The sequence below is a fragment of the Eleginops maclovinus genome, chromosome 23 (assembly GCF_036324505.1).
Source record: "Eleginops maclovinus isolate JMC-PN-2008 ecotype Puerto Natales chromosome 23, JC_Emac_rtc_rv5, whole genome shotgun sequence".
NCBI lineage: Eukaryota > Metazoa > Chordata > Actinopteri > Perciformes > Eleginopidae > Eleginops > Eleginops maclovinus.
Window position 1 is genome coordinate 24,163,464 of NC_086371.1, and position 24,580 is coordinate 24,188,043.

At 39.8% G+C, this 24,580-nt stretch overlaps 1 pseudogene; it reads left to right on the forward strand.

The window, feature by feature from the left end:
• Window positions 1-1,040: 1,040 nt before the first annotated feature.
• Window positions 1,041-24,282, forward strand: LOC134859562 (THAP domain-containing protein 6-like; annotated as a pseudogene).
• The last annotated feature ends 298 nt before the right edge of the window (window positions 24,283-24,580 follow it).

Sequence of the window (24,580 nt, forward strand, 5' to 3'; positions counted from 1 at the left end):
ATCCCAGGGCAATGTACACCCACTGCAGGAGCCATGCACTTAATTTAGTTGTAGTGCATGGCTGTTCAGATCTGCCTATAGTGAGGAATACAATGTCTATTATTGAGGAAATTGCAGTGTTCTTTTCAGGATCTAGTGCCAGAAAAGGTGCTTTGGAGGCAGAAACCAGTAAAGAAGGTCAAACAACAAAAAAATCAGGAATCCCACTCATGAGTGACACAAGATGGAGCAGCAGATCAACCACCCTCAGCGCATTTGTGGAGAAGTTCACAGCGGTGCATTCTGTGTTGGAGAAAATGGGGGTTGAAAAACCTTCTGTTTCTGCAAAGGCTGCCACCGTCAGGCACAGCATGGAATCATTTGAGACCATAATTACAGCTGTGATGGTAAATGAAATACTTGGATACATACATCCTTTAACCAAACTGCTGCAGACTACAAATTTGGACATCCTCACAGCCTATGAGGAAGCAAGAAACATGCGGCAGGTCATCGCCAACCAAAGAGAGGACAAAGGTTCCAGGTTGTGCTTTGAGAAAGCCACTGCATTGGCTAATTCAATAGGTGTTGTCCCAGCCAAGCGGAGGGTATCTGTGAGACAAACATACAGAGCAAACGTGACCACAGAATCAGTGGAGGACCATTACAGGATAAATCTCCTCTAACCCTTGGACCACATCACAGCTCAGTTGGATGAGAGATTTGCCAAGAATAATAAGCCCCCTATCCTTGCATCATACTTGGTGCCATCATCCTTGAAATATTTAACACCAGCACGAGAGGATGAGATGCTTCGGTGGTACCACGAAGACCTCCCTGACCAAGACACTGCCAGACAGGAAATTGAGCGCTGGAGACATAAATTTGAAGATGGCCCCCTTCCTTCTTTTGCCCTAGAAGTTCTACAAAAACACAACCTGTCATTCTTCCCTAACATAAAATGTATGTTGAAGATTTTCTTAACCTTGCCAGTGACAACTTGTGCCTGTGAGAGGTCATTCTCAGCCATGCGAAGACTAAAGACATGGCTTAGATCTACCATGTCCAACGACAGACTGACGGGCCTGGCGATGATGCATGTGCATCAGAAAGTGGAAGTGGACCGGGAGAATATCCTTCGACGGTGGGATGCCTCTGGTCATAGGAGGATTCAGCTTGCATTTGATTAAAAAGTTGATTGTTGAGATTTTAGGTGATGCCATTTGTACTTTTAGGGGCTGTAATTAGCAATGATTTATTTCTACTTGAATATTATTTTTATTTTGGAATCATTCATCATTCAGTTCATCAAGTTCAAAGTTACCCCCTATATTCTTTAAAAACATGGTGGTGTACTATTGCTATAAAAAAAAATGTAAATATAGTACAGTACATTTTTTTTGGGGAAAATGCTGGTTTATACAATTAAAAGACATTTAAACAATAAAACTCTTGTGTGACTTGTAATTTAATAAATACATAAAATATATATATATATTATACATAAATGTATATCTAAAAAACAATATAATTTAAAATATTTATATATATTTTTTTTTTAAATCACCGCGCGCGCTTTGCGCGCGCATCATGGACCTCACTTATTCCAAAATGCTGGCTACGGCCCTGACCACACCCCTCTGCCACACCTGCTATAGGCCTAATGATTACTGGTAATATTTAGGTTAAAATAAAACTACTCTTTATTACAACTGAGGTTTTTTTGCAACCATGGCCAATAATTGTACTTTATATAATGAACTTTAATGAGTGATTGTGGTCACTTCTTATAATCGCTATAATAGGTCAAACCAGAAAACCAACAAGTTATCCAAATGATCTAAAACACCATGTTTGTGTAACCAGGTTGAAAATAACCCTTACAGTGATATTAAAACAAGATAATAAATGTAATTTAGTTAAGTAAAATATCTAGTTCCTGCAAAGATAACGATTAAAAGATATTTCATAACAGTTTAAAAAGGGAAAGTGTAATAGGTATGTTTAAAAGACTTAAATCTATAATTATAAATATTGTCTGTTATTTAGAAAGTTCATGGTTAAAAGAGGAAGTAGTGTTTGTGAACAAGGAAAATGCTGGTCACTGATTGGTTCAGGGGGTCGGGTCGAAGTTCGAAGAAAGAGAATGGATGGAGAGAGTGTGTCAGAGTGGTGGCTGGACTGACAAAGTCGCGGCACCGAGAGTGAATTAAAGTTAACAGTTTATAGCAAATAAGTATGTAGTTAGTGTCCCAAGATTATCAACTCGACAGTCTTCATATGGATTATTTTCTAGACAAGGAACTGGATAGCTTTCTACTCAAAAGTGTGTCACAGTTACCGACGTGTGTATATTAGCTTGTTAGCAACTGAGTGTTAGCATTCATTAATAAAGTGAATGTACTCTTAGCCATGTCATAGCTAACTCAGCTTGCGCTATTGGCTTCAGTTTGGGGGTTTTCTGCATGAACACCCTGAGGATCTTTATCAGTTTTGCTGCAAGTTGGTGACACAGTGAGGAGTTTTGGACAATACGAGAGAGCACGTGGTCGCTGGACACCTTCCCGCCGCCGTTGATCGCCATCTGAGACTGAGGGATCGGTACAGTTGCAGTTTGGAGTTGCAGATGTTCAGGTATCGCTTTGGTTTTATTGCTCATTTGAGTGAAGAGGACAAATAGTGTTGACTTTCAACGCTCTCAAGCATCACATCAGGCCTGCAACTGAGGGGTTTTATTTCATGTTATTTGCCGGCTTTTTGTGTGTGTGTGTGTGTGTGTGTGTGTGTGTGTGTGTGTGTGTGTGTGTGTGTGTGTGTGTGTGTGTGTGTGTGCTGAATGAGTGTGGGCCCACTGAGTTCAGTGTGAAATTGATACAAAGGTGATCTGAACTAGTTTGATATTATAATAATTTCCAGTTAAAGGGATTATTAATCTGACAATATTGAAGGCACATTCTGACTGTATATTTCATGTTGTTTGTTCACAAGTATACAGGAAATAATTGAGATCTCTATTTCTTAAACTGATTCCAGTGAGAAATTTGGTGATTTCTGTTAATAGAGGTATTTAAACTCATGTGTTTAGGGTGTTTAGTTTAAGGTAAGTGACTAGTGAAGTTACATTACTTAAAGGTGCTTAAAGGGACTCAAGATAACACAAAGGGTACATTGGTAAAATATAAACAGGATAATGAAAGAGAAATAAGACAACATTACCTTATGTAGTCTTTATTGTAAATTTGATTTATTGAGTTAACGAACTCAGGGCCCTTCCCTGATTAAACTACGGAATAACTGGGCTACAATTGCTGAAGTGAGCTTCTACCAGAAGTGTCACTAATAGTCTTTTCTCAAAAAAAAACTGTGCGCACAACTCCATCAGGTCAAAACTGAAGAAGGAGATACTTTATTAATCCCTGGAGGGAAATTTCAGGAGGTTAGTCTTAAATAATAATAAGCTTCACTACAAGAGCTGTGGGTAATAATGTTAGCTTTCACATTAGTTCTCTCTCAAAAATCTATTCGGCTAACCTGCATCTCTCTAATGCTCGTTTTTCTGACCAAATAACAGCAATGGAGGGCAGTCATATCATCAGACAGGCTGTGGAAATCAGCTCAGCCAGGATCAAGTTAACAAAACAAGTGCAAACATACATTTTCAAAAAGTTTTGACATTATATGTTCTGTTTAGGATTGGGTAAGGCATTTTTTTAACAGCTATAGCTCGGCATTAGGATAATTCATATAGTTTAATATTAGATATATTATAATCTAACTGTCTCTCCACTGAGATAATCTTTTTTTATTTTATTCCAACCAATTGTTTCAAATATAATGGTCATTTTACTGTAGTGTTTTTAATGCCTTCATCAGCGCTGCTGTGTCACGGTCCGTCTGTTTTCCTGTTTTATTTTGAAAGGTGTTCACCCCCTGTCTGTGTCTGCTTCCTGTCTCTGTGTTTTCCCTGCAGTCTGATTACTGATTGTGTTCACATGGTGCCATTGGGTGTTCCTGCCCTGCCCAGCTGGGTCCTGTCCTTTCATTAGTTCTGCATGTATTTAAGTTCTGGTTTTTCTGTTGGTGTTGTGGGTCCTTTGAGTTTAACCCTTAGGAGATCCTAGATCCTAGTGCCATTCTGTTTTTTATTTTCAAACCATTCCGGCAGTGTTGAATGAATATAGCTCAAATTTGCCAAAGGATCTTCTTTTTTACTTCTCTTTTGAATTGTCATCTTAATTTTTTAATTCGCCTAAAATGGCTAAGCTACGCAAAAACCGACACATTTGTTCCTAGGGACAAAAAATGCCCCGTTGAAAATGCTTTTTTTGATCCCACATTTATCTTTACATAAATTAATGAATTCCTTTACGTTAAGATTTCATTGTGTGTGTGTGTGTGTGTGTGTGTGTGTGTGTGTGTGTGTGTCAAATTTCAAACGTGTTTTCTCTTAGAAGGCCACACTGCGTTATAACCTAATTCAATAATAAAAAAACGATGAGTAGTGAGATCAAAATCAAAATTGGACTTTGTTTGGGTTCTCGCTCAGGTTGTGTGTGCAGCTGCACTGCAGCCGTGGTTAGAAGTTTGAGCATTAGTGCTGGAGTAGTGATTTTGGAATTGGCAAGGCATTAGAGCACACAGGAGGCTCATCCTCTGAGGACAAGGATGAGGCCACAGAGGCAAAGGAGAACAGCCAGAGTCCAACTGAGACTCGTCTAAGGACTCATCTGAAGATGAGAGCAGAGAAGAGATGGATGAACCTGACCACAACCACCAAACAAAAACATGTTTTCTATCAGTGCACCCAAAACTACCAACATACATGTACCTGAACGGGTCTTCAGCACAAAAATCTAAATAATATGAAGTTGTGTCAGCCAAAAAGGCATGTCGGCCCACTGGGAAGGTGCCAGATGGCCAGTCCAGCCCGGCATCATTACCTGTGCTAATTTGTTCACGTTCTTCCTACTGGCCTTTAAAGGGTTAAAATCCACAAAATGTAATTCATATTTGATATGTATGTGTCAGGCTGAAGTAGTTTTAAAAGATTAAGTTGTTTTAAAGTGAAAATAAATATGAATACATGATATTTTTACAGCAGTTTTTAGGAAGGTGGCAATGTTTGTCCTTAGGGCCACGAGTGTAAGTTTTTGCTTGAATATGACTGCAACAAAAATAACAATGCATCAAAATCAATGTTGCTGCCAATCATTGACCCATCCTAGGACCTAATAATAATAATAATAATAATAATAATAATAATAATAATAATAATAAAATAGTACTTGCAATGTGTTTTATGGAAATTATTTAAATTTTTTGTGTTTTTCAATCATAAACAGTGGAGTTTTGTGAACATACTGACTTCTAAAGGGTTAAAATCCACAAAATGTAATTCATATTTGATATTTATGTGTCAGGCTGTAGTAGTTTAAAAACATTAAGTTGTTTAAGGATATTTAAGGACCTCCTACGGGTTAATAAGGAGAGAGTTCCGGTTTGTACGCTGTATATCCAGTCAACCTTGAAGAAAGGTAATATTTTCTGTTTAAACCATCGTCTGTCTGCACTTGGGTCCAACCTGACATGCTGTTTTTGAATTCTTTCTTACTTCTGTTAAAACATTTAAAACCTTTTAGTCTCATATTTCTAAAAAGCTGCACTTGTATATTTACTTTCTCATAAACAGGTATTTTGTTTGCTTACTTTCTTTTTTTATTTTCACATCAGGGGCGTTGCCTACAGGCTGCTGTGATGAGAACAATTCCCAAATTGTAATCACTAAAGTAAATCTAATCTTCAGAAAATCTAAAAATATTAAATTAAAATGGCATCATTTAGCATTGTTTTGTTTCATTCCAAATGTAGACTTCCCTTACTGAAGGAAATCAAATGACATGTGAGTTGGAACTATAGCAGGATATCTGATCAGCCTGATGATTCTGTCTGATGATTCCAGCCCAACTCTTAGCCATACATTGATACAAACATCTTCCTAATGAGTTATTTTTACATGATGCTGTGTAAACAAAAGAAACATCACTTGGTAATCTTTAACAACCTAAGAAGGTGTTGGCAAGGTGTTGACAGTCAGCTGTGGTAAAGCCAACAGATGCTTCATTATCAGTGATCATTGACCTGAATGCACCCTCAGCAGTTCTTCACCAGGACCCCCGTTCTGATGGCTCACGTGTTTTAATAAAAAAAGTGTGGTAATTTGCTGTGACTGCTATATGTTGTTTTAGTGTTTTGCACTCTACTATAAACCACATTTCTCGTGAGGAACAATAAACAGCCACAGCTATTTTGCATAATTATAATGTTTATTCAATCTAATGTCTTTTCTATTGTGGACTTGTATATACAATACACAACATGCTGCTAGTGTCTATTTCAATGGTTCATTTTTAATTGTAATTCTTACTATGTATACTTGCCTCTAATGTTAATTTGTATTACTTTCTAACTTGTGTAATGGTTGACACTGCTGCTGGAAAAAATATTTCCCAATTTGAGATAAATAAAGTTTCTATCTAAAGATGAACTGAGCTGAGCAGAACTAAAAGACAATGGATCATTATTTGACTTATGTCCCTCACCTTTTCCTCTTCATAATAATCTGCAGATAGGAAACCATTATAACAGTCTTGATGCACATTCCTTTTTTTTATTCTCATGTGCAAGAAAGAACATCTGCATGCTGTTTGTTCCTTTATACATCTTGCTCCTGGAGTTTTGCTGTTGGTAGTTTTAGATTACATTACCTTTGTGATCCATGCTGATGAATGTCAAGGTTCCAGGTGCAGTGCTGCTTCAAAAGAAGGAAACCATGGCCCAATCCACTCCATAGAAACACCTGTGGAAAGTATTCCTAAGTATGCTAACTTCTCATTATATGGCATGTAGATACATCCCTTTGAATATTTGGAGCATACCATCATGCACTGCTTTGTTATTATACAAAAGATGGTTGACCCTTTCTGGAGTTACAGAGAAAGTAATAGTGTTTAGCAGGTGGGGTCTGAGTCATTTCACCAGACACTGCAGACTATTTTAGGTACAGGGACCTTGAAGTCTCTAAGCCTCCGAGAGAAATAGAGCCGACCGTGGCCCTTCTGTCCTTTAAAGTGAACTCAGAGTTACTGTCAGGGAAGCACCATCCCACACCTGCCTGCAGGGGTCAGAAGGCGTTGCAGGGTAGAGTGCTGTTTAGTTCTTTAATGTATGTACTTTGCAGTCAGAATCAGAAGGGGTGATTTACAGTGTTACAGTAATAGTGAGGTAGAGACAATTGAATAAAACACTCTTAGATGAAGGGCATGCACATCATATCCAAAGTAAATTTTGACAAAGTCAAAATGTAGCTAGAAACAGAAGCAGCAGTATTCATGGAATAAATGAAGTGTTGATGTAGAATGTAGTGTGATAAAAGCTAGATAACAGAGGTACAATTCTATATTGCATAGTTACATGTCAGCTGATGTCAAACCAGGCTCACAGGATGTGATGTCAGAGGCACAAACCCAGCGCAGCGAGAGTTGTAAATGATGCGACCCCCGCCTGCCTGTAGAAATGAACATGATTACTCTTGGTGAAAACTCAGCCTGAGTTAATTATACACAGTTGTTTTTTAAGCTGCTGCACTTTGTTCTCTGCATATTTTTCCTGTTTTATCAATCCTCACATCTGCCTCTTGCTGTGTCATCACACCCGTCTGATTCCACCCAGCTGATCCTGGTTTTGTTCTATAATAATTTATTTTCCTTTGAAAGTACAGAACCGGGTGAGAAAAGAACATCAGTGCAGTTTATTCACAGGGTGCAAATCAAATACTAATTTGTGTGAATTCTCCCTCAGTGGGTTGTTTTGCCACTAAGAAAACAAACTAATGCACAGACTTCTGTTGGTGACAGCAGGAGAGCCGCAGCAGCAAACCCAGCAAACATCTCGGGTTACGAGCTGTTTTATCTTCCCATTTAGCTGAAACTGTGACAATTTAAAGACTTCTTTTAACAGCAAGCCTCTGCAGTAAATATGGTTGATGCAGGGGTAAAGTCAGATGTTTCTCGCTGTAATGAGATTAGTTCCTGCGGATTTGCGACTCTTACAATTCCTCCTCACAGGTTCTCTCGTCCGTTTGATCACCTAACACGAGATTACGCTATGGTTTGGGATTAGCTTCGGAGGGAGAGGCCTGGCATCCTAGGTGTGTCTTTCTGCACCCTAAAGAGGCTTATAGGAGAAATATGTGCTGGCTAATAGCCTTATATTTTTCAGCCTTTTTTGAAGAGAGTATCTGATTTCTCTTTCCCCTCCCTCCCTAGGAAGTTTGTCACATAGCTGATTTGTCATAGACACTGCAAATCCAGTTTTACTGTGTAATACGTCTGAACATGCCGATAAAGCTTTGGCTTTAAGTCTGACTACACCACAGGAGAGGAGCTTTGCAACAACGCAGGCCTGTCAGATGAGTGGTTGGAGCATTGAGCAGGCAGAGCAGCGTAGGAAGTTACAGAGACGAGTTACAGTAGTGATGCAACATCATATAAACTGCACCTGTGATCAGATGATGGAGCACAAAACATACAACAACCACATCTCCATTATCTAACATGTAAAACAGTATCAGTGGATTTACCAGACTCAATGTCAAGGATTTGCATTCATTATTTGTATTAAAGGAATACAACCTTCAACCTTCAAAACCATAGTTCATAGTACATTTACTCAAGTACTATTTTGAGGGACTTTAACTTTACTTCAGTATTTAAATGTTTGACTACGTTGTACTTCTATTCCATTTGGATTAATGATGGTAAATATAATCAGCCCTTAAATCAGACTGTAGTTCACCTGCAGTAAATCCAGCAGCTACCCTGCAGTATACAAAGCCATTCAAACTAGCTGCACCTTTACCAGCTCTGAGAACACTTTAATGATCAATAATTATAAAACATATCAGAGATATTATTCTGAAATGGACCAATCAAACAATGACTACTTTTACTGTCGCTACTTTAAGTACATTTAGATGAGAGTACTTTCTACTTTCACTGGAGGAACATTTTGAATACTTTTACTGTGACAGAGTATTCCTACACTCTGGTACTTCTACTTTACTCAAGTACAAGATCTGAGTACTTCTACTTTATTCAAGAACAAGACCTGAGTACTTCTACTTTTACTCAAGTACAAGATCTGAGTACTTCTACTTTACTTTAGAACAAGATCTGAATATTTCTACTTTTACTCAAGAACAAGATCTGAGTACTTTTACTTTTACTCAAGTACAAGATCTGAGTACTTCTACTTTACTCAAGAACAAGATCTGAGTACTTCTACTTTTACTCAAGTACAAGATCTGAATACTTCTACTTTTACTCAAGTACAAGATCTGAGTACTTCTACTTTTACTCAAGTACAAGATCTGAGTACTTCTACTTTACTCAAGAACAAGATCTGAGTACTTCTACTTTTACTCAAGTACAAGATCTGAGTACTTCTACTTTTACTCAAGTACAAGATCTGAGTACTTCTACTTTTACTGAAGTACAAGATCTGAGTACTTCTACTTTTACTGAAGTACAAGATCTGAGTACTTCTACTTTTACTCAAGTACAAGATCTGAGTACTTCTACTTTTACTCAAGTACAAGATCTGAGTACTTCTACTTTTACTCAAGTACAAGATCTGAGTACTTCTACTTTTATTCAAGTACAAGATCTGAGTACGTCTCCTTTACTCAAGTACAAGATCTGAGTACTTCTACTTTTACTCAAGTACAAGATCTGAGTACGTCTCCTTTACTCAAGTACAAGATCTGAGTACTTCTACTTTACTCAAGAACAAGATCTGAGTACTTCTACTGTTACTCAAGTACAAGATCTGAGTACTTCTACTTTACTCAAGTACAAGATCTGAGTATGTCTACTTTTCTCAAGTACAAGATCTGAGTATGTCTACTTTTCTCAAGTACAAGATCTGAGTACTTCTACTTTTACTCAAGTACAAGATCTGAGTACTTCTACTTTTACTCAAGTACAAGATCTGAGTACTTCTACTTTTACTCAAGTACAAGATCTGAGTACTTCTACTTTTACTCAAGTACAAGATCTGAGTACTTCTACTTTTACTCAAGTACAAGATCTGAGTACTTCTACTTTTACTCAAGTACAAGACCTGAGTACTTCTACTTTTACTCAAGTACAAGACCTGAGTACTTCCACTTTTACTCAAGTACAAGATCTGAGTACTTCTCCCGCCTATGTTCCTCAGCTAGCATGTAAATCAATATCAGTGCATTTACCAGACGTAATGTCAAGGATTTGTATTTGTTATTTGTAAAAATAAGAGTACACATGTCATAAAGTATCACAGTAATATTTCAGGTAATAATATTGTGTCATGTATCAATTTGACATATCAATTTTCAAAACACATGAAATGGTATCCAACAGAGAAAGCATTTAGATAACACAACTGTCATTCTGGCTACGCTAGCACGGGACCGTCTGCAGCAGCAGCAGCAGCAGCAGCACAGTCACATCCCCTGTATATTTCAGGGAAATCTCCTTCTGAAACAGCCTCCAGCCTTCGGCTTTCAGATTTGCTGCCACATGTTGGCACACACAGTGGCAGGGATTATCCCCATACAGCCACAGCAGCACTGGTGAGGGCCAACCCTGATACCTAGTCAGTCTCACGGGGTCACTGAGCTCAGGTTTAAGTTGTAATCTTGACAGGCATCATGGTTCCAAACCATTCACACTGTGGCGACAAAGCTTCACACTCACTGCTTTTGTTCTCTTTTTTTACAGTTTTTCAGAACGCAAAGATGGTAAATAGTTATTTTTTTTACATTTCTGTTGGAGTAAGAAATAAACAAGTTGAAAATGTCTCTTGCTGCTGTCAGCCTCAAACGAAGTCTCTGTGTCTTAAGGGCAAACTTCAGATTGGTGTTGACCTTCTCATCTCGGTCTGTGAAGAAAGCAAACAAGTATATTTTCCAGAATATTCAACTACTCCTCCAGTGATTGAGCATTCCACTCACAACGCAGCGTTTGGGTCATGATGAACCATGATGATACAAAAATGAAAACAGCAGAACCACTGATGTGTTCTTCCTTCCTTGACCCCGTACCAACTAGGGAACTGGACAGCTGAGAACTGGTTCAGAGAGTTGTGTTGTTGGTGTTAGGCTAGTAGCATTGTAGTCCGGAGCCTAACTATTACAAGGTTTCTTTGGTATCTGAAAAGCTCACCGGTCTTTAACTCGTGCTGGGTTTGCTCGGTAACTACATCATCACTGGCTGAAGGGTCACAACGCTCCTCCTCCAAAAAAAGGATCACAAGAAATAACGTTATCAGGTTAGTTGAAAGCAATAATATTAACGTTAAATAAAGAATATTAGGTTGAACTTAATATTATTGCTTTCAACTAATCTAATACAGTTATCTCTAATTTGTAGACATAATACATTTAATTGAAGTAAACATTGAAGTTGTTCAGTGTATTCTTTCACCCACACAGTTTACAGGATCATCGTCTTTTCGTGCTCATTTACTCTCCTTTTTTCCTGATTTCCTCTCTTTCTTCTTCTTGTCATTCAACCTTCTCTTTTATGATGGCTTTTCATTTTCCATTTCCAACCACCCACTCCTCCCCCCTTCGCTTCAGCATCCCTTTCCCGCCACCCCCCTCCATCTCCTCAGCCGCCTGGCCAGCCGGCATGATTTGTCAGCAGAATCAACAATGGTGGGGCCATTTTGCAGCAGGTCCCATGCATTTCTAATCAGCCTCTCATTCAGTGTGGATGGAATTAGGCAGCAGGTACACGGAGCCCTGCATTGTAGCGCCTTAAATGAAGGTGCCCGTCTAAAAAGGCCCAAATTACCGGCAGCCTGTTTGGTGAGCCCACAGAATGTATTACACTCTCCTGAACTCACAGGCAAATCTGCTGAGGAAAAACACTGGAGGAGCACACGGCACATTGGTGCTCTGCACTTGAAGTCGATGTTTTGTCAATAGAAGCTCATAACGGTGGACATTTATGAGCCTTTGTGATATATAATGGCTTCTTCCTCCGCTCTCTCAGGCATATTGGGAGAGTGTGGTTATAAATAGGCACGTACACCGGGGTTGTGTCACAACAGGTTTATAACCAGCCCAGGATGCCAGTGGGCTTTTGTTCCTGTTGCTTTCTTGCTGTTTGCTCACCGTTGTGACATTTATCCTGCACAGAGAAACAATGGAGTGAATATCCCCCCGCCCTCCCCCAGCACCAGCAGCACCTTCAGGTCACGCTTCCATCCTCAGTCACAGTCAAATGTCAGCCATTCTCTCTCTTCTGTCTGCCTCTGTCCGGCCAGGAGAGGGGATCTCTTCCCCAGCAGGACATGAGGCAGTGAACTGGATTGCTCTGTCTGACGCTAACATTTACAGAACCTTTGATCAACCCAGGTGGGCTCTTATAAAAGAATATGCATCCTTCTTCCATTTAAAACACATAAATCTAAATTATAGTATGAGCTGATTAGGGCTGCAACAACGAATCGATAAAAATCGATGTGTTCGCCACTGTGTGTGTTCCAGTGAGCAGCAGCTTTTTAAAATGTATTTCCACTTGAGGAGTGCAAAGCTCCTCTCTTTGGTCTTCACTTTTCAAAGGAGCCTCTTGCTCCCTCTGACCATCAGGTAAATTATTATTTTAACACGTCTCAATATGTTTGATTAAAAAGTAGGTCACTATTTCCTCGACGCTCCGCTCTGCACGTCGCTCCGACTCGTAAACATCATCCTCCCACGAAAGCTGCGGTCCCTCAGTACAATATGATTCAAGCATCTCAGATCAAGTGAAGGGTGACAAAAGGCAGGAAAAGGGAGTATGTTTCACTGCTGTATACCCAGGGAGAAGCTTTGTTTACCTGTGTGGGCTTATTAGTCCACGGTAGGGCGTAGAAATAAAGCACACAGGGAAGTTGTGCTTTGTTTTTGAAGAGCAGCATCGTCCTCACTGCCTTTAAAAATGTCTAATTAATGCGTCCAGGGTTTGTTTATACATAGGTTTATTTATCTGCTTTTCTGCCTGGTGTATTAGTTTTCAGTTCTCTGGAGGTTTGAATAATTGAAGTGATTTGTATTCTCTTAAAGTTGGTAGACGAAGGGCCCAGGGGAATGGCTGAGATAGAAAATACACAGGGCCTAAAGTTTATCTCCATCCGCCTCCTTAAACACCGCTTTTACAGTTTAAATAGCGCTTATGAGTTTTTAATATGGAGGGAAACAGCGAGGAGAGAGTAAAGGATTGCTACTGACATGTTTTTCAAGAGCACAGATGATAAAAAGGAATAATAAACATTTGTTATAAAAATAAACATACACTTTTACCTTGAACCCTAAATATAGACACAGGTTTTTTGAAGTAGTAGGCTGTATATCATCAAGCCTCTCGCAGCACAGAAGGTAGAATGCTGGCAGATAGTATTATTCAAATGTTGCCCGGAGCCTCGGCAGCGCTTTGAAAGGTTAAACAGCACTTTAAACGTGGGCTGTCCAAACGTTAAAAGCACTAAAATACTGCCTGCTGCAGCGTGCTACATGAAAGCAAGAAACAGACGAGTGCCCACACACGTCTCTCAGACAGCAGCGATGGTCACCATGATGCTCCACAGCCTCTGATAGAGGTACTCACACTACACCTCCTGTAATGAGACACATGGCCGCTCAGAGGACCATGTTTATGCACTGTTAAAGCAGCTGCTTAAATCTGTGTGGAACTTAGGTCCAACCCCCCGGAAGTGAGGGTTTTTACTATACGGGAAAATACATCGCAACGAGCACCATCTCAGACTATGATGGAAGCTCCAGTTCTGGGATGGATGATGGAAGATTAACCTTGAAAAAAAAACAGGAAGACTGTAGTGGGAGGGAGAAGTACTCAGGTCTGGTACTTGAGTAAAAGTAGAAATACTGAGGTCTTGTACTTGAGTAAAAGTAGAAATACTGAGGTCTTGTACTTGAGTAAAAGTACAAGTACTCAGGTGTTGTACTTGAGTAAAAGTACAAGTACTCAGGTGTTGTACTTGAGTCAAAGTACAAGTACTCAGGTCTTGTACTTGAGTCAAAGTACAAGTACTCAGGTCTTGTACTTGAGTAAAAGTACAAGTACTCAGGTCTTGTACTTGAGTAAAAGTAGAAGTACTCAGGTCTTGTACTTGAGTAAAAGTAAAAGTACTCAGGTCTTGTACTTGAGTAAAAGTACTCAGGTCTTGTACTTGAGTAAAAGTAAAAGTACTCAGGTCTTGTACTTGAGTCAAAGTACAAGTACTCAGGTCTTGTACTTGAGTCAAAGTACAAGTACTCAGGTCTTGTACTTGAGTCAAAGTACAAGTACTCAGGTCTTGTACTTGAGTAAAAGTAGAAGTACTCAGGTCTTGTACTTGAGTAAAAGTAGAAGTACTCAGGTCTTGTACTTGAGTAAAAGTAGAAGTACTCAGGTCTTGTACTTGAGTAAAAGTAAAAGTACTCAGGTCTTGTACTTGAGTAAAAGTAAAAGTACTCAGGTCTTGTACTTGAGTAAAAGTAGAAGTACTCAGGTATTGTACTTGAGTAAAAGTAAAAGTACTCAGGTCTTGTACTTGAGTAAAAGTAAAAGTACTCAGGTCTTGTACTTGAGTAAAAGTAAAAGTACTCAGGTCTTGTACTTGAGTAAAAGTAAAAGTACTCAGGTCTTGTACTTGAGTAAAAGTAAAAGTACTCAGGTCTTGTACTTGAGTAAAAGTACAAGTACTCAGGTCTTGTACTTGAGTAAAAGTACAAGTACTCAGGTCTTGTACTTGAGTAAAAGTACAAGTACTCAGGTCTTGTACTTGAGTAAAAGTACAAGTACTCAGGTCTTGTACTTGAGTAAAAGTACAAGTACTCAGGTCTTGTACTTGAGTAAAAGTACTCAGGTCTTGTACTTGAGTAAAAGTACTCAGGTCTTGTACTTGAGTAAAAGTACTCAGGTCTTGTACTTGAGTAAAAGTACTCAGGTCTTGTACTTGAGTAAAAGTACTCAGGTCTTGTACTTGAGTAAAAGTACAAGTACTCAGGTCTTGTACTTGAGTAAAAGTAAAAGTACTCAGGTCTTGTACTTGAGTAAGAGTAAAAGTACTCAGGTCTTGTACTTGAGTAAAAGTACTCAGGTCTTGTACTTGAGTAAAAGTACTCAGGTCTTGTACTTGAGTAAAAGTACTCAGGTCTTGTACTTGAGTAAAAGTAGAAGTACTCAGGTCTTGTACTTGAGTAAAAGTAGAAGTACTCAGGTCTTGTACTTGAGTAAAAGTAGAAGTACTCAGGTCTTGTACTTGAGTCAAAATAGAAGTAGAAGATTGAAGAAGATTCAACATTGTCATTGCACAGAGTACAAGTACTAGGACAACGAAATGCGGTCTCTGCATTTGACCCATCCTAGTGTTAGGAGCAGTGGGCTGCCATTATGTACGGCGCCCGGGGAGCAGTGTAGGTAACCAGTGTCTTGCTCAGGGACACCACGGTGGCACTAGGTCTTTCGGGGAAAGAACTGGTGACCTTCCAGTTCCCAGGCCAAGCCCCTAACCAGTTTGCCACCGCCCCCAATAAGTACTCAGTGTAGGAATACTCAGTTACAGTAAAATCAATCACTTTTATTTCTAAAGCACATTTAACCCACGTTGACCAAAGTGCTGTACAGAACAGCGCAGGTAGCTGACATGACCTTTATCATAAAATACATAGAAAAAGAAATAATATATATATATATATATATATATATATATATAATATATATATAATAATATGTGCGACTCAACAGAAACATAGGCACAGGCACAATCAGCCAGATAAGGAGGAGTCAAACGCTAGAGAATAACAGTGTGTTTTTAACCTGGGAAAGTCCTGCATTGTAAATGTTATGAGGGTTGAAGAGATGTGCTGTTGTATGATATCTAGTTTACAATGTATATATTACCACTCAAATGAAATCATATGTTCTCCTGAAAGTCGTCCTGGTTATTAGACTCACTGTTTCATGTCCCCTTATTATTTCTGACAATGCTTCCATGTCATCTGAACTCGTGGATATTGTTCCTGTTTACCCATTGTTTTGCGTGGGATGTGTATGTAGTCGCTATGAGCGTGCACAGCTGTGATGATCTCAGTTATAGTTTTTACCAGTTTGGTGTCTATTGTTTTGGCTCTGAACAGTAATTCCCCTGTACTTAGGGTATGAGTTCTGAAAACCTCCTAGTAAATCTAACTTTGGGGCTTTGGAAATACCACATTAACATTGCGAGCTAATATGAATAATCACCACACATGTTTTCTTTTCTCCAGTGCATTCTGATTGTTTTCAGTTCTGCCGACCTGCAAAATATAAGGCTGCAAATATGTCTACGTTTACAGGTAAGTGTGTATGTATGTACAGCGTGGAAAAAATGAAGAGAGCACTTCAGCATTATCACTTTCGTTTTATTATTTATAATGTGTCTTTGAGTTAAATGATTAGTATTGTTTTTAATTGTATTCTATAAACTACTGCCAACATTTCTCTGTGTTGGAATTCAACAGACACTGGAATGGCTGCCAAACATGTAGAGGTAAAGGTTTGCGGAGCTGTATGTGACTCATTAGATTTGAGTTTTGCTTTTATTTATTTATTTTTGTTTCATCATTATTTTTATGTTTAATTTCTTGTTTTATTTGTGGTGAGTTCCCTATGTTAAAATATGAGTGCATATTATGGACAAAGTGAATCTGTTTAATGCAATAAGCTGATTCAGTTCACCAGAATGTGACTGTGTTAACTTTAAATATCAGAGGCTCTGAGCATCTACGTACACAGGTGTTTGTGTTAGGTATATTGATTCCCAGGTGTACAAAGTGGGTGGAAGCCTTCAGGTGTATAGTGATGACTCGGCTTTAAACGGCCGGCAGCACAGGTGTGTTCACTGTGACTCGTGCCTCTACAGACAGCGGACAGTGTGTGGCCTCCAAACACATGCAGCTTTAACAGCTTCCCTTTCAGGAAGGCTTTCTATCTTATTCCAAACCTGGCTGCAGGGGGGTGTACCTTTAGCACAAGAGCAACCATGTGTTTGACAACGGATACAAAGAATGTGCTGCTGGGTATTTTGCCTACATACCAGTGAGGAGTGAAGACGTATGATCCAGGAAGCACAGTGGGTTATAACGTTAAGAGACAGGGTTGGACAGCCCTGGCCTCCTTCATTTATCAGTTAATTTAGTTGTTTTGTTGTGATAACCCTTGAGTCTAAGATCCTTGAATTACAAATAATTAAGATAGAATTGATCTGAATAAGACTTTTAAATCTTGTTGGTGTTAAGGTGTATAAGCTGCTGCTAATTGGCCATCTCTGTATGCATGCGAGCTCCCCCACTGGTTGGGTTTTATATGTAAATCTCTCCTTGGGCTGGTTCTTTCTTATCTGTGCACATATACGTGTAAAACACACAATGTATATGTCCTACATATAGGTTAGAACAGAACTAGGAGAAAAAAGCTTTTAAATTTGCTGCCTCTTATGCCTGGAATAATGGAATTGAAACTGTCAGATGTAATCACTATGGAGAGTCCATTTTAAAGGACAAAGAACAAAATACTCTGGGTCGTTATGGTTTCTCTTATACCCCCTAACTGAGGTTGTTGAACTTGTGCCTGTGTTCTGCTTTTAACTGTTTCTTTTATTTGCATATACTGACTATTTTACCATTTCCTTTGTGTTTTACGACAGCTGTATTTGTCTACCTGTATTGTTTGTGTTTGTTGTAACATTGTTCATGCTGCTTTCTTGGCCAGGTCGCTCTTGGAAAATATATTTTAATCAATGAGACTGTTACCTGGTTAAATAAAGGATATATAAATGAGTTCATCTCAAACATGTTTAGTGGGGTTGAGATCCATACTCAGTGTTGTCATGTTGAGACAGGAAAACACACAGTGTTGACATCAGGCTGGAGGAACCTTATTGTCACATGTATCATTTAATTGTCAGCAGGAACTTTAAGAAAGTGAAACTTACTAACTACTCGGCCAAATAAAGTTTTCTTTTTACGTTGAGTTTAAAAGTAATCAGAGAAACTCCCAGTGCTTTGAGAACACTACATAATGGCAAGGAATAAATAGCGAGGATACCAGAGGATTCTCCAGTAAAGCGCCTGTTATTGATTACAAAGGTAACATTACTTTCATGGAGCTCCAGCCCTGAGGAGATATCACAGAGGACCCGTCTTCATCTGCCTCTCTGGAAGCTGATAGAGCACATTTTGGCCGGAATAAAAGCTAGAACTGCCGCCACCAGCGGGACCATTAGGATGAGTTAGGTCATTCCTTGTGTGCGCCCATGGATAATCTTACCCATAATTCATAGCCCAACGGGACATCAAATATTATAGCGCCATGATTTCTACACTTCCTGGAACTGCTGCTTCCCTCTTCCAGATTCTGCTTCCCTGTGTAGACTGCCAAGGCCTCAACAGGAGCAAAAACAGGTGTGTGTGCAGAGTGATTTGGATTGGAAACAGTTATACGGTGTACTGTTGGAGGCGTTTAAAAATGTTCACACACACACACACACACACAGCCTTCAATGGCAGTTTTAGCTGCAGTGCATCTTTTATTGAGCAACATGGTTTCAGTGAACCTGATTTCTGTTGTTCAGAGAGGAACAAACACAGACCCAGATGGTGTAGACTAAGTCTGCTGCGTGTTTGCAGAATCATGAGCCCTGAGCTACAGTGATACAGTGTGTTTGCTGCTTTCATCTCAGACCTATTACAGTAAACAGGACAAATTGGACCTTCACATTTCACAGAATTTCCCATTTCAGCTGTGTTTGATTTGCTTCAGTGGCACTGCTTCAGTGGCACCGCTCCAGCAGCGGGGGAGCAACACACACTGGCCCTGTTTATATAATATATAAATGCATTTACAGCTATGGTAAGAACTTATGCCCACCAATTATTAAAGGTTTTACACAGCAATTTTCCAAAATGTAATTTATTTTGAAATTGTATGCATTTACAAGGCGGGGGATAACTGAACCTTCTTCCTCAATAGTTCTCACTTTACTGGGTCTGCTGTGTCAGAATTACTACACAGATGGGGAAATGAATGTAAAATAATGTCTAGATCTGGACAAGTTGTTTTGATGATAAAGTAAAATACTCTTTTGTTTAGATGAGCATTGTGGAAATTGCGCTTTTTTTTCAAGTTCATTTCCTTTTTTTTTGCACTAAAACAAAGGGAGCAGTTTGGTGTTATTATACTATGATTTTACTGGTACAGCCTACTTTAGTGGTCCGGCTGTATGTGGCCCCTGAACTACCCCTGCTCTCGATCCTTTACCTTTGCTCCACAACAGTTTGCCTGTGTGTGAATGCAGCCCAGCCAGCTTCCATACTATCGCTCTCCCTCCCATACTGCTGCTCTGACCTCGAGCACAGAACGTAGACAGAACACTATACACAAACCCGTTTCCAGAGATCTACCTGAGCTCAGGACAAGCCCCCCCTGCAGAATTGTTATCCCAACTGTGAGGCATCCCCAGAAAGGGACGCCCCTTCCGCTATTATATAAACTTCATTATGATGAGTGCGAGACGAACAAAAGTGCAGTCAACATGATATTCAGCACTGATGCCATGAACAACGCCAAAACAAGAGTAAACACAAACAAAAGCTGAATGATGATGTTGATTCTAATTCCTCCAATATAACTATCATTAATATAATGACCATTGTGATACGATACAACACAGCTTTATTTGTAAAGCACTTTAAAACCTCCAGCCCAAAATTCTGTACACAGAGAGAGAGAGCAATACATAAATTAAATACAAACATCACACAGCTCAGCTCACAAACCATAAAATAAGTTGGTTTTTTTTAATGGTACAAACAAAAAAGAAACACGAACAGTCATAAAGTAAAAACAAACAACCATTTGAAAGCAATAAAAGCAACAAAGTGTCGAACACTAGGGAGAATAATTACTATTGTAATTGTTATTATTCTTTTCATGTTTAGGCAGATTATGCTTATTATTAAATGTAGTCTGTGCTGAATTATTCTGTCAGACAATGATGTATTTTTCCCATCGTTTATCGCACTGCAAGCAGGGAGATATACAAGCACAGCATACACACGGTTCCGTTGCGTTGACGCTTGCCGGTTGGCACATAGACATCTTATATCATAGACCAGGGGAGCCCAACCTTTTTTGAACCAAGATCTGCTTTTAAAGTTGATAGTGTGTCGAGATCTACTAAGCCATATCGAAAGCCATAATGTAGCCACAAATAATTGTGCACAGTAACACAGTGACACAAAGATCAAGTTTTAACAATAATAATACAGTTATTGAAGTAAATGTACGTCTTATGCCTAGGACTGGCCCGTAACAACACAACAACATACAACCCAATTAATGCAATGCCTAATTTAAGTTGGAGAAGTGGTTCTCTACCTTAGTGGGACTTCTGGTACTGAGAGGAGGAAGCTAGTCTCTCATAGTCCGGACAGTAGGAGCTGAGTGCCAGCTGTAAGCAGGCCGCAAGGTGGTCATCAGTCATGGTGGATCTGTATTTTGACTTAATGATTTATTATGTGAAAAGGCAGACTCACACAAATATGATGATCCAAAAAGTGCAGTCAAATTCTTTGCAGTTTGTCTGAGGTTGGGGTTCTTCTCTTTCTGCATTAGATTCCAGAATTGGACATTTGTGTCAGGTGTAGCTCTTGATTTGAGCTCAATGTCATTCTTTAGTGTGAGGATCTCATTCTCAATAGCACCGCTATCCAGGTTGAAGAGTGATGCCACTTTGGACGTTTTGCAATCCACATCTATATTTTCCCCAAATGGAAAACTGAGAAAACTGACAACAGGCTCAATGGATGCAAAATCAGTAAAGCGCCTGTCAAATTCTGACAAGATGCTTTGCACTTGATCATCATAACGTGCACTCTCAAGCTCCACACAGTCTTTGCCCTGACGCTTAAGTTCTGTGTCCATGTGTGGAAAGTTCCGCAGATCACACTGTTGCAACCTGCTTGATAGCAGCTGTAACTTGCTTTTAAAGGTGTTCACGTTATTGAGCTTGTCAGTCAGATCAGTAAGAAAGGCTAAATCCAAGAGCCACTGACTGTCTTCTAGCTGTGCATGTTCAGCATGGTTTGAACGTTTCAGAAATTCTTTAATTTCGGGCAACAATTCAGAAAACCGTTCCAGAAATGTACCTCTGCTGAGCCACCTTACGTCTGTGTGCAGCAGCAGATCTGTGTGTTCTGCACCGGTCTCCTCCAGTTGCGCACGGAATAATCACCTCTGCAGACTCCTGGCCCGAACAGAACAGGCAATCTTGTTAGCCTCATCCATCACGTCTTTCATATTTACAATCTTCCCGCACAACCCTTGCTGGTGAATTATACAATGGTAATTCAGGAAATCCGGGAAAGATTCAGAGTGTTTGCACAATCCAATGAACCCAGCAGTACGTCCAATCATTGCTGGAGCCCCATCGGTTGTAATGGAGATGAGATTGAAGAGGGGCAACTTGCTCTTACTAACGAATTCCATAAAAACCTGAAACATATCTGTGCCTCTTGTGTGCCCTCTCAAAGGCAAAATGGTCAGCAGCTCTTCTTTTACACTCATATTGTTCTAATGAACACACAAAGCTGAGCCACATCCACAGCATCAGTGGATTCATCGAATTGCAGAGAAAAACACTCACATGTGTCAACATCATTCCTCAATTGCTGTTCAACATCCTCCGCCATTCCCTCGCATCGCCTTTCGATTTTTAAAATCGGCAAAAAGTGCATCTGCGGCTTCCATGAACGCTTCTTTCACAATCTCACCATCCTTGAAAGATTTCTTTCCTTTTGCAAGAACACGACAGACACGATAAGAAGCTATGGTTGCAGCCTTACTCGTGGTATTGGGCCTGGTAAAAATGGACTGTTGTGCTGCTAGCTGACTTTTCAATTCCTTGACTTTTTGGGCGCGCAGTGGTGATTTAGCTGGGAAGTGTGTATCGTAGCTCTTGTGGACCGTCTTCAAATGCTGCTCCAAATTCCCTTTCTTTGGTAAAGCCACATTTGCATTGCAGATAAGACAGATGGACTTGGCATTCGAATACACGAAAAAATAATCCTCCTCCCACTCTGAATGAAAATGATAAATTTTAGATGTTTTAGCTTCTGCCGCCATGGTAGTATCCACTCGCTCTAGTCAAGCTTCTCGCGCCCTTCCGAGTCCTTAGTTAGAACCTAGCAACCATACCCTGCACGCACAGATAGAAAGAAGCAGGTGAGATTTTTTCTGTGATTATGCCTGATCTACCTTACTATAGCTGTACAAATCTACACACTGCTTCACGCGATCAGCAGTTCATTGTGCCTATTTAAGATGTTTTAAGTTGGAAGTTTTAATGTAGGCCTATTTAACACAACAGTAGGAGGACAGCCTACACACAACATTTTCTCGCGATCGACTGGAACTCAGCCCGCGATCGACTGGTAGAGCGCGATCGACTGGTTGGGCACCCCTGTCATAGACGGAGCATCGAACGCTGTGACACGAGAAATACGGCCGCTATCTTGAAGTGTGTATTGGGAGCCCGGGAGCAGCATAAATTGACAGTTGACAAGTATGGCCAGGTAGCGTAAGCGTCTACAGCAGAAAACAAGGTGCCGGGCTGGTGTTCAAAGTATTCCTGCTCAAATGAGCGGACCGTCGAAAATAGGAATCGGGGGATTACTTTGTTTTCACAAGTAAGATTTAACATTACCGTATTATTGGATGTATTTTGTGAAAATAATATTACCAGAGCATTGAGAAAGAGCAAAGATCTTCGATAGTACTGAAATCGTAGCCAGCTAGGCTAACAAACAAGAGTATGACCATAATAGAATTGCTTGTCAATGAAATGAAAAAATGACATAACATAAAGCTGAAATAAATGATGAAGCTAAGGATTGTAACAGCCAACAGGGGTAAAAGTTAGGACCACAGTCCAGATTGTGTAGGGGGGTTAATATATATATGTTAGCTAACTAGACAATCAGATGGACAGTGGCTATACAGTGTAGCTAGTCTAGCTTTCCAACCCAATTTTGTGTAGCCCACCTTCGTGAAATGTGTGGGACAAAATGTGTGATAAACAGGAAAAGGCCCTGCCAGTCTTACCTGACACCTGGAATGGGGTCATTTTGGGATTACTGCTGAACTAGGCTATGTGTTCACCCGGCTATGAACTGAGATTTGATAAATCATATTCCATAAGCACTGACCTAGATTACAGCTGACACTTTTGAAGGTTTCTCAAAGACAAAGATGTGAGGAAGAAGTGGGAAGTGGCTTCACTGCAAGTGATTATTCAATTGTCTGCAGTCAACATTTTAAGCAGGCCGATTTTGATAGGACGGGTCAGATTGTCCGACTATGTGATGGTGTTATTCCATCCCTCTTCAGCTTCCCGGTTCACCTCCAAAAAGTAGGTATATCATCATAAGGCTATTAGCATTCATAAATGTAAATATTCTATTATCAAACAAACTTATCCTTTTATATATTGTGTTATGCATAATGTTTCTTCATTTCAGTTGGTAAAGGACAGGGCTACGTCTACCTCCAGAAGAGCTGAAGAAAACCTATCCGTGGCCTCTGAGGATTCCCCAGAAATGGCAACCTCACACCCACAACCTCAGCCTAATGATGTGAGTATTTCTACTTTAAACATCATATCATAATGTTCCTGGACATATTAAAATCTCACTTGTTTTGCTGCCACTCATATTAAACACACTCACAAATAACTGGCTTTGACAGGTGATGACTATAAGAAAGAATTTGGATGTGGGCCATAAAGTAGTGGTGTCAAAGTGATGTTTGTGAAGTGAATCATTACTCAAACCATGTTCATCCCTCTTCCTACTAGGATCATAGCTATGCCTTGCCTGCTTCTCCTACCGCACTTAAGGCCAAAATCAATGAAAATTTGGAAAGTCTGGAGCGAGCGAAGAAGAATGCCATGTCCAGAGAAAAGAGGGCAAAGACCACAGTGGGTGGTGACACTGGGTTTCAGCGGCCCTCACAACACCCCCGCCCCCTTCCTATGAGGATGGACACTGGTTTTCAGCGGCCCTCACAACCCACCCAACCCCCTTTCCGTGAGGATGGACACTGGTTTTCAGCGGCCCTCACAACCCCACACCACCACCACCACCACCCCACCCCTTTCAAGTGTGCATATTGTATGTAGTTCTCTGCAAACCTATGGTGGCATCATGCCTTCAGTGTGTCTTGAACAACCACACATAAAAGGTTGCACATTTATATGAATTTTGTGGAATGCATATTTTATCGTATTTGTCTAAATGCATACTTGAGACTGTAGATAGATTTATGAGTGACGTTACCAACACAATAGATTGGCCGTAACACACTCACCCATTTTAGAATAACATTCTCTCTCTCTCACTCACTTTCTCACAAACCCACATACAGACACACACAGAGAATGTTAACTTGTGTATAATTCCCAATTTGTATTGATGTAT